This window comes from Montipora capricornis, chromosome 10, assembly GCF_036669925.1.
Source record: "Montipora capricornis isolate CH-2021 chromosome 10, ASM3666992v2, whole genome shotgun sequence".
Classification (NCBI taxonomy): Eukaryota; Metazoa; Cnidaria; class Anthozoa; order Scleractinia; family Acroporidae; genus Montipora; species Montipora capricornis.
Window position 1 is genome coordinate 458,374 of NC_090892.1, and position 11,395 is coordinate 469,768.

Here is an 11,395-nt window from a genome sequence, read left to right on the forward strand (position 1 = left end):
ATTGGGAAAGGCGTATGCTGCGAGCCAGCGGGATGAATTTGGCACCTTGCGATTAAATATATACCAAGCGAAAGTAAGGATCAAAACGATTACGATCATTGTAAGCGGTATTGCGATAACCAAGTTATAGTAGCCTTCATTCATGACGAGCTGGAGCGACTGAACCCAGTATAGTAGCTTCCCTGTTATGCACAAGAAGTTCTCAGTCTTTAAGGGCACCCAACGAGCATTTGAGAGACATTTCTAGGCTCCTTGTATTCTGTAAAGACTGTCTACAGAGATGCTTTTATCTCCTACGATAATTTGATCTGTTCAGAAATCTTAGCTGAAAATTGAAATGTCTGAAAATTTTGAGGAAATGACATCTTGTCAGAAGTTGCTAGCTGAACGTGCCTTTTAAGAACTTCCCAGCGAATCGTGTGCTCATCCGAAACTGCTAGATGACCTTTTTAAGTGCCAAAAATTGGCAAAATGTCCCTTTCGAAAACGAAAGGGACTACTTTTCCCTGGTTGCGAAAGTTTTAGGTGATGTTTTAGTAAAGAAATCTGTAGCTGGTTGGCATCATTGAACCGAAATTCTTAGAAGAGTTTGACTCTCCCGAACGCATATTTTAGTCTTCCAGGGCGAAGGATGAGGCATGCGAGGGAGAGTAGTCAGCGATGTGACAGATCAATGATGTGACAGTTTGAGTACAGCGAAAATGAAATTGATAGTTTGCAGAAGTCTCTTGAATTTGGGGTTTTGCAAAGTTATTGAGGTTGGAGTTTTAGACGCAGAGAAAGAAGACTTGTTGAAGCCTTAAAAATAACTGTGTCAGTTTAACCAATCAAGTAATTAATACAGTTATTTTAGGGCTTCTCGAAATTGAGAAAATCAACTTAAGCACATTTATTATTACAGAAACCCCTGATTCTGCTGATTCGGCTGAAATACAGGCTACTGATTGCACCTGGTTTAGCAATAATTGTATTTATGATACATTTAACGTAGCGCTTTAACTATTAAAATATTCTAAAGCGCTTTACAATATGTGCAAGAAAAAATATACATAATAAATAAAACAAAAATTATAATAGTAATAAGAATATAACATTACAAATTAAAAGCTTTCTGAAAAAGGTGAGTCTTCAAACGTACTTTAAAGAGTCAATGTTCCTACAGTTTCTAAGGCTAGATGGCAAGGCAGTCCATACTGCTGGTCCAGTATGGGAAAAAGCTCGATCGCCAAAAGTCTTCCGTGTCACCTTAGGGATTACAACCAATGTTTCGTAATCAGACCGCAGGCTGTATCTAGTTCTAAGCTTTACAACAAGTAGTTCAGATAAATATTGTAGCCGCAGGCCGTTCAGCGTTTTATAAACTAAAAGCGCAATCTTAAATTCTACTCTAAATTTCACTGGCAACCAATGGAGTTCCCTAAGTACCGGAGTAATATGGGCGAACTTAGGAATTTAGCATGTAACCTGAGCCGCCGCATTAAGAACTTTTTGAAGTCGATCATATTGATATTGCGGAGGCTTATACAAAAGAGAGTTGCAATAATCTAAGGGTGCGTTCGATTGACCGTATTCCGGAATAAGAATGCATGGAATATCAGGTAGAAATCTTTCGTTTTTACGGTGATTCACATAAAAATTGTCAAACATCCGCTAAAATGCTATTTTAAACATATTTTTGTTGTTTTTGCTGCTTCAAAACGCGCCAAACATACCGTTTTAATCATCACTCCACGTATTCTTATTCCGGAATAGGGTCAATCGAACGCGCCCTAAATGTGATGTAACAAACGCATGAATGAAACTCTTTGTTGATTCTGCAGACAGATATTTCCCAATTTGCCTAATATTATAAAGCCCCCTAAATGCCTTACTACACACCTTTCCTATATGAGTATTCATAGACATATGGTTATCAAACCATGCACCAAGGTTTCTAGTATGCTAAAGGGGATGAATGTCACAGTCACCAACTTTAATTGAAGCTATGGTAACCTTATATAACTGCTGCCACGAGCCGATGATTAGAAATTTTGTCTTTGAATCATTAAACATCAACCTGTGTAAGACTAACCAAGCCCTAACATCAGCTATGCAGTTCTCAATAGCCTTGATTGCTTGATCTTGACCAGCAAACGAATCTGGACGAAACGACACATACAACTGAGTATCATCAGCGTATCCTTGAACTGATGGAAAGTGCTTCTTAACAACCTCAAACAGCCTTGATGCATACAATAGAAAAAGGACAGGTCCCAAACAGCTCCCCTGAGGAACACCATAGTTTAAATGGAAGGTCTTGGAGGCCTGCTGATTAAGCCACTTCAGAACATCACATCAATCAGGATCTTATGATCGACAGTGCTGAAAGCGGCACTCAAGTCTAAAAGAACGAGATGAGTTACTTCCTGTTTGTCCACGTTGGAGAGTATATCACTCTGGACTTTATAAAGGGGCCGTCTCAGTTGAATGGAAATGATGATAGGATAACTGATGAACTGGAAGTGGAGCATTATCAGAGCAATGCCGAAAAAGCTGACCCACAACTGCCTTCTCAGCTGATTTGGAGACCATACGCAGATTACTGACCGACCTGAAAGTTCTTACTGACTAGTTCAAGTCCCAGTTTCTTTAACAACGGCCTAATTAAAGCAGCTTTCCGACTGTCTGGAACTTGTCCCTGTTGAAGGGATAGATTAATCATTTTAGTTATGACTGGAATTAGTTCATCGCCACACAGTTTCAACAGCCATGTCGGTATCGGGTCTAACTGACAACTAGCATTAGAAGAGCCCATAATAATATCAGACACTTCTTCCTTGGAGAGGACATCAAACTTCTCAAACTTGCTCTCAGATGCAGGAACATTTAGAACTGGTGGAACAACAGTAATATATAGCATCAATGGCATTTATAATTAGGTCAACTTTCCGGCAAAAAACTCTCCAAAATCATCAGCTAACTTGCAGGGATCATCATGGGGAGGAAGTTGATTTTCTTCAGGCTTGTTAGAGAAGGATAGTACAACTTGAAACAGTTTTCTTGTGTCGCCACCACATTCTTCAATGAGATCGGAGTAATACCTCTACTTCGCATTCTTCAGAAGCATAGAGTAGTTGTTGCAAACTTCCCTATGCGCATCCTTATCCTGCTGTGATCTCGATTTCAACATCTTCTTTTCTAGTTTTCTCTGCGTTATTTTAAGTTTTTTCATTTCCAAACTGAACCACCGCACTCTTGATCTTACAGTCAAAATCTTGGTATTCACGGGGGCGTGTTTATCCAAGATTTGTGACAAAGTGGTATCATAACACTGAGCCAGTTCTTCGAAGCTTGTCCACTGTGAATTGCACAGAACAGATGATGCAATATCCGATCTAAAATTATCCATATCAATCTGTTTGGACTTCCGATAAGAAACTTCCTAGACCAGCATATTAGGACCAGGGATAGATAATTGGCATTCAGCAAAGCAATGATCAGAAATATAATATGTCGACTTTGGAGGGAATATATTAATGTCATTATACGACCGTGAGATGATAAGATCCAGTATGTCCAGAAACATGCGTAGGGGTGGTAATATGTTGCAGCAAAGCAAACGTATCCATGAGTTCCCTGAACTTTCTGGCACCAGCATCACTGGAATCATCAAGATGGAAATTAAAATCACCAGAAACTAGCAAGACTTCAGGACATAAAACAGTAGTTTCCAAAAAAGCAGAGAACTCTTGGAAAAATACACGTGCTTGTACAGGATGTTCCTTAGAATAAGGAGGACGATAGACGACCACTGGCTTGATTATCCTGCCATGCGCAGTTAACTTCCCCTCCGAGAACTCAAAGGACGACTTTTGCCCACCGTCAAAAAAGGACATACCCAGGCTCAAGTTATAGAAAACACCCGTACCACCGCCATTTCGCTCAGATGGTCCGGGGAAATTCTTGAAATTAAATCCTGAAGGTGAAAACGAGGCCAGACTAACAGTGTCTTGATCATTGAGCCAGGTCTCTCAGTCACCGAACAAACATCAAGTCCACTATCCAAAACATGATGCAAAAACTCTGCAGACTTGTTGTTCTATAGCCTGATGAATGTACTGGGAGAAGAGATATCTTGTTCCTGATTGACCTTGTGTTTACGTTACCAAATTGCAACAATCTTTTAGGTGGAAGAGAAGTTGGTGTTCTTTCAAGAATAGCAGTTGCTTAAAAGCTGTCGGTACAAGCTAACAAATTGTCTACAATATTTGGCATTTTCTTAAGGGTCCTAGATAGGCGGCTTGCTTGCTTTCATAACGAAATTCCCACGGGACTTACTTTCGCGACAAATGCTCCCTGACTATCTGGGGAACAGGCTCATTTGGGCCACCAATGTAGCCTCCTTCATGTTAAGGACGCTCACACCAGTTTTCAAGATCAACGAAAAACCAATCAAATGCGTTTATAATTTGGCTTACTGGATACGCAGACTCCTAAGGTCTTGGTTTCCCAAGCGAAACAAGATTGAAAAACTAATGCTAACTCTCTAGCATTTAAGCCATACGTACTTTTTGATACGACAACACTAAGTTAATGTTTCGTTGTATGTTGTCTGTGCTTATACTAATCTATCCTCGATTGATTTCTTTCGGCCTCGTTCTGAAAACGAGGCCAATTCAGAGACCGACGTCAGACGCACGGCGACATGGTATCAGACGGTTTGTTAAACATTAGGGGATAGGCTGGTGGTAATAATGCATTTTTTATTGACATTTAGGCGGTCTTGATGGCCTCAAAATGTAAACACAAAAACAAGCTTTAGTATTTCAAATTAAAAAAAAAACACTGAAATATCCAGGTTTGAGGAACTAAAATCCAGATTTCCCAATCGAACGCATCCTTGAGTATCTTACACATTGGTGATGCTTCTCACATAACGTAAAACAGGGGCACCAACGATAATCTTCGGTGAAATATGTGTTCGGTGGAGTCAAACTTTCCTATGAATTTCAGTTTTACGTTACAAACAGCTAGAGACCTCTTTACTAAAACATAACCCAAAAGATTCGGAAAGTATTCCCTTACGTTTTCGGAAAGGTTATTTTTGCAATTTTTGGCACTTAAAAAGGTCTCCTAGCAGTTTCTGATGAGCAAATAGTTTCATGGAAGGGAACGTTTAGCTAGCAATTTCTAAAATGCAGATTTCATTCCCTAAACGTTTTGGGCATTTCAATTTTCAGTTAAGATATCCAAACAGATCAAATTCTTCTAGGTAATAAAAACATCTCTTTGGTCAGTCTATACATTACAAGGAGCCTAGAAATGTCGTGCAAAGGCATTTCGCTTAATTTACTCGTTGAGTGCCCTTGGTAAAAGTTTTCTCTCAGTCAGCAATATTCCTGTTTTCCGGCTCTCGTGCTAGATTTCCCACACCTTCAACCTCTCGTTCATTCATTTTCTCGATGAGACCTTTCCAAGGAACAAGAAATGCAAACAGATATGTAGCGGCAAAAATTACGATCACTTGAAACACGTTAAGTAAAGTGTTGGACACGAGATAGACACGCAATTGGGTAAATTGAACAACCATAATCGCCACGAAAAAAAAAATGTCGGCAACCACCGTGACAATTTGTAACTTGGTAGCCAATTTATATCCTGTGTATCCTTTTTCATCAGTATTAAAGTCGCCAAGAGCTGCAATCCACCAATTGATATTTTAAAAACACCGTAGCTTGCACCCACCGCTCTGCTGAAATCGAAGACAATCTCGTAACAGCGACTTCCACCGATCCACTCGAGTATCAAGTAATAAATCAATAAATCAATAAGTCAATAAATCAATGAGTCAATGAGTCATGAGCCATGAGTCAATGAGTCAATGAGTTAGTGCAGTTACCCTAACCCATAAAATGAAAGCTAAAATTTCAGAGAGTGCTTAGGCCTAATCACTGAATCGAGGGCTTAGGCTTAATCAAGAAATTATTGCTATATTGACTGTGAGTCTCATTGACTCATTGACCATTTGACTTTTAAATCATGGGACATCGATCCATTCAGGATTGCGGTGCTCCCATTGGTCAAATGTGTCATCAGGTGTCCCACAGGGTACCGTTCTTGGGCCGGTCCTGTTCCTCCTGTATATAAATGACCTGCCTACAGGCATATCTTCCGAAGTTAGTTTGTTCGCTGACGATACAGTTTTATTCCGACAAATATGTTGCCCCGACCATCACCATCGCTTACAGCGTGATCTCCACCAACTGGAGCAGTGGGATGTAAAGTGGCAGATGAGATTCGCACCCACTAAATGTTTTGTACTCTCTGTGACCCTGCGTACTAATTAATCGCATTTTAGCTACCGGTTGTGTGATACTGGCCTCAAAGAGGTTAAGTATTAAAAGTATGTAGGCGTTTACATCACGAGATCTCTCAGCTGGTCTCTGCAATGCGAGGAAGTTAAAACAAAGGCAAATAAAATTTTGTGTGTTCTCCAGCGGACAGGGAGATCAAGTCGCGAGCCTACGCCAGTCTAGTCCGACCAATTGGGGAGTACGCAAGCGTTGCTTTATAGCCACACACCGCCAAAGATATGTCTGCCATTGAGTCTATCCAACGGAGAGCTGCCCGCTTTGTCTTTACTAACTACCCCCGCAACAGTAGCGTCTGTGCTATGCTAGCAGACCTGAGCCGGCAATCGCTTGAGGAACGCCGTAACATCAATGATTTGACGATGTTTTATAAGATCAATTTCAATTTTGTGAACATCTCTTTCCCAGCCGAGATAAACCTAGGTTTTCAGGGGAGGTCGCACGATTTAAAATTTATGCCCCTATCATCTTCAGTAAATGCATATAAATATTCGTTCTTGCCTAGAACAATCCCGTTCTGCAACGGTCTTTCTTTTTCAGGGGTCACCTCGCAGCTCCTACAAGGTCTCACCTGATTGGAGACCACCCTTGAGGTTTAACAAAAGAACAAATAACAGAAACAATGGCCCTTTTGTTTTAGGCCTAGGGTAACAGAAACAATGGCCCGTTTGTTTAGGCCTAGGATCCATTGTTTCCGTTATTTGTTCTTTTGTTAAACCTCAAGGGTGGTCTCCAATCAGGTAAGACCTTGTAAGAGCTGCGAGGTGACCGTTTTTCAGTGATAAATGCGTCATCTGTCAACCATTTCAAAACTAGTATTGTACTTAATTAATGTTACTTTGTTACCTTTCTGTTCTTATTAGCTCCTTGGGGAATTTGCTAATCTAGTTAACAGTATATCAAGTTCAATGTATATTGTAGCTGTTTGGTTTACTAATGTCGTCATGTTACAATAAGGACATACGCATCGCACACAAGTAGGAGTAAAGACTGATTTTTATTGAATGTAACGCTTTCTTTTATATGCTCAAATAAAGACGGGTCTATTTACAGTTTCAATCAAGTTCAAATATTTGGCAAAATACCACGATACAAACTACGGTAATTTCCTGAGCGGTTTTCTGCTATCGAATAGTTAACACACGATTTATCTACAAAAAGCGTTGCGGTTATATATATGGGTTATTGACCAAGCGTGAGGTCAAGATGGCTGGATAATTGGCCAAGTTCTTTTTTTTTGCGTGTTTATGGACCGAAACAAAGTCGAGGTCCATAAACACGCCAAAAAAAAACTTGGCCAATAGGTTATTATTAAACTACTAAAACCATTGCTGGTTATATATGTGGCTACGTTGGCTAGTTAAGTCATGATATTGGAGCACGTATTCTAACAGACAATTTACACTCGGGTTCCCTTTCCCTTACTCTCCCAACTGAACTGAACCAACCGAGAATGGATTTATTCGTTTTCTTTGTGAGAAACAAAACGTATAAAAGAGATTTCAACCCACAACCTTGAAATCGTACTTTGGGAAACTGGCTGGACTGGCTTACCATAACTAAGAAATAATCTGGTGTGTTCAGCGCTACGAACTGGTTCTGTTCTTATCAAATACTCCTTTAAGTATGTCATTACACACAAGCGTTTATCAACAGGATATCAAGGCAAAATAAGCACTGGTTGTGGTTTCCCTGGTCCAGACTGCTTTATTTCTAATTTGTCAACATGAAACTTGTATGCGGACTTCCTTTAGACATCTGTTGGATGTTGGACATCTGTTGAACTGATTGACACTTTTGGCCAGTAACCAACATACACAACATATAACAATACACCTTATTCCAAAATGGCCGCCATTTTAGTATTCTTTTGTTTCCATGCAAATTGGCCCTTACGACCTCGTTCAAGGTTAAGTATTCGTTTGAATTTTACGTTTCAAAGCGAGGTCATAAGGGCCAATTTGCATGGAAACAAAAGAATACTAAAATGGCGGCCATTTTGGAATAAGGTGTATTTCAAGTTCAGAGTCTTTGTAGGGCTCCAAGTTTTAAGGACGTCCAGATCTTTGGATACGTCCCATATTGACTGGTATCTCGGAAGTGGTGGCCTGGGCTGGAAAGCTGCTTTGATAAATCGCTTTATCAGGGGGTGTTCACCCACTGTGTAAGGGCCATCCACAATGTCTGCTGTTGCAGATAATGCAGATGGGGCAGTGTTAATGGCTGAATAGCGGCTTCCAGTATCATAAAGTGTGTCAAAAAATTAATAACATTCCCCACAGTTGGATGAATGGGATTTGCATGTGTTGTTCTAACAAAGTTCTTTTACTTTTTGGTGGTGCCTGTCCTCCATGATTCCATGATGATGTCCCAAGCTCGCGCTGAAATGTTTTGTTGTTTGAGTCTTGTCCTGACAAGAGACGTGCCATCAGTGAAGGTTGGGCCACAGAGGGTGCAGTTTGGTCCTGTCGTGTGGTAACTGGAAAAGGGAGGCCTCCTTCGGTAAAAGTACTGGCTGGCTGATTAACATTTGACACATCTTTGGAAACCAAACTTGCGTTATCCACAGTGGGGCTATAACTAAGACTCTGGCCTGATCTTCCTGCAACTTTTGAAGAAACGCTGGACAGCATGGTGAAAGGTGGGCAAATATAAACATATTTATCTCTCCAGCTCAAACACATTGCATCAGTTGCATAGCCATCGGGGTCTGCACGCCCTGACACAAAAGACTTAATTTGATAATCATGCCTTGAGGCAAATAAATCTATCTCGGTCTTCCCCAGTTATTTTACGATTTGAAAACACTTGGTTGTAGCTGCCATTCAGTTCTATCCTGAAATCTTCTTTTCAATACACCACAGCCAAATGTCTCGAGTAACCTTGTTACATGCCGTAGAATGTGTACCACCCATATTGTTAATGAATATGCCACTGTGGTAACATTATCTGATTGTAAATAAATGTGGACATGCTCTTCTTTCTCACAGATGGACAGGAGCCCTAATTTAGCGGTTTTTACTTAAAGGCAGTTAATATGTTCACATTCAGCAATTTCTTCAGCAAGCCATCTGCCGCCGGGGGGTGCCATACCATCCCGGCATGCACCTCATCCTTCCAATGAGGGATCGGTGGTGATGGTAAAATCAGGATTACCGTGAATAACTGGCGTTATGTTTTGCCAGCTTTTTGTTGTCCACCATCTTATGTCTGACTTAGACAGCTCTGAAAACTGCATTTGAGTTTCATAAGACCCTTGGTATTTTTTAAGGGCAGCAGATTTGTTTGTAGAACAATGGGCCATATTCTACATCTGGAGAACAAGACACGAGAGTGCCAATTTGTTTGGCAGATCTCATTGAACAAGACCGGCTTTCCAAAATATCACTTCCCAACTAAATAATTGTATCAACTTTTTCCTTAGGGAGAGTCACTGTCATGTTAATAGAGTTCAGTACAAACCCTAGATGTTCTATAACCTGGGTTGTGTGGGTGATTGATTTTTCCCTTGACACATTAAAGCCCAGGTCACCAAAAGGAGTGAAGCGGGTATCGTTTATATTCGCCTTGCATTGATCAGTTGTATTACCAAGTAAGAAACTGTCATCGAGATAACCACTTGAAATGTGGCCTCTGGTTTGCAATGTGGAGTACACTGGTTTCATGAGTTTAGTAAAGATTCTTGGTGCAGGACTCAAACCATTCGGCAATGTAATAAATTTGTATAATTGGTGCCCAACTCTAAATTTCAAATACTTCTGCGATTCTGGACTGATGGAAATCTGACAAGTCAAGTGAGCCCATATAGCAGTTTTTCTTCATTAAACTGATGCATGATTGAAGCGTGTCCATCTTAAAATGGGTGTGGGCAATATGCAATATGCTGTTTTCAATATCATGCGATATTTACATTTTCTTAGGTCGTAGAAAAACTGGTGATATGAACTCTCCATCTTCATGAAAACATTTTACGATCACCCCTTTCTGAATAAGTTCTTCCAAGAGAGTATTTAATGCCATTTCCTCATGTTTCTCAAATTTTGGTTGTTGGGGTGGGAAAGCCTGAGTTGGCATTGTAATAAAATCAAGTTTATAACCCTTTACAATATCCAGGATTACTTTGTCAGACGTGATTGTTTGCCATTGGTTATGCAAAACTTTAATTGACCAGCCTGCACCATATCATTACTGACCAGTATTCTCTCAAATTGCACAGCAGACTTTCCTGGCACTGGCCAGTCACTACAGTTAGCGCTCACCTGAACATATTTACAAGTTTCTCTCTTGGTTTTGTCACTATCGTCGAGGCTGATAAGGAGGTTGGTTCATCTGTGGTGGATTTCGATACCCGCTCTCTGCTTGGCAATAGCGCCTCTGCCGCGGTCTAAGAAAGGGAATAATCTCTTGGGTTCTGACCCGCCCTGAAATGTGTGACTACTGCTGTGAGATCATTTTGTCTCAATGTTACTTTAGAAGTCACTTTACCAGCCTCTGACAAATCTTTAACTGACTTGCTCAGTTCAGTACAAAACTCCAGGCCATGGTCCACCGGCTTTTTGTCCATGCACAGCAGTCTGTATTCAGTCTCATACCTGAACTGAACAGAGTTGTCCTTCTGAGATCTATTTCATGTGAAGCATCACTTAACAACGAAATGCTGTTCAGAAAGGGTTTTCATAATAGTCGCTGCAGAGGGGGCAGGTTACTATCTTTTCGGCTTTCATGAAGTCATCTAGAACTCTAGTGACTGAAGTAATACCTTTTAGCAGGGCCGTTTGGGCTCTCTGTAGCATGACACATCTTCGGTTTTTACTTTTTTCCTACCGCTGCTAAATATTTCTGGGTTGACTAGAACAACCTCTAAACGATTGCAGTTGCCCCGCGCAGGAATTTTTTTCATCAACTCATCACGGGCCTCTTTGCTCCTACCTTTGTTAAGCAGTTGTTGTCCCAACTCTGCTAATTTCAAGCGTCACATCCTCGCCGTTTTGTTTGCGGTTTGTGGTACCATTTTATTTTTGCCATACCAGCGAGAATGATGGATA

The 11,395-nt window shown here is 40.6% G+C and overlaps 1 pseudogene; it reads right to left on the reverse strand.

Annotated features, from left to right (window-relative positions):
• Nucleotides 1–8,675: 8,675 nt before the first annotated feature.
• LOC138020134 (uncharacterized) lies at nucleotides 8,676–11,150 on the reverse strand (annotated as a pseudogene).
• Nucleotides 11,151–11,395: the final 245 nt, after the last annotated feature.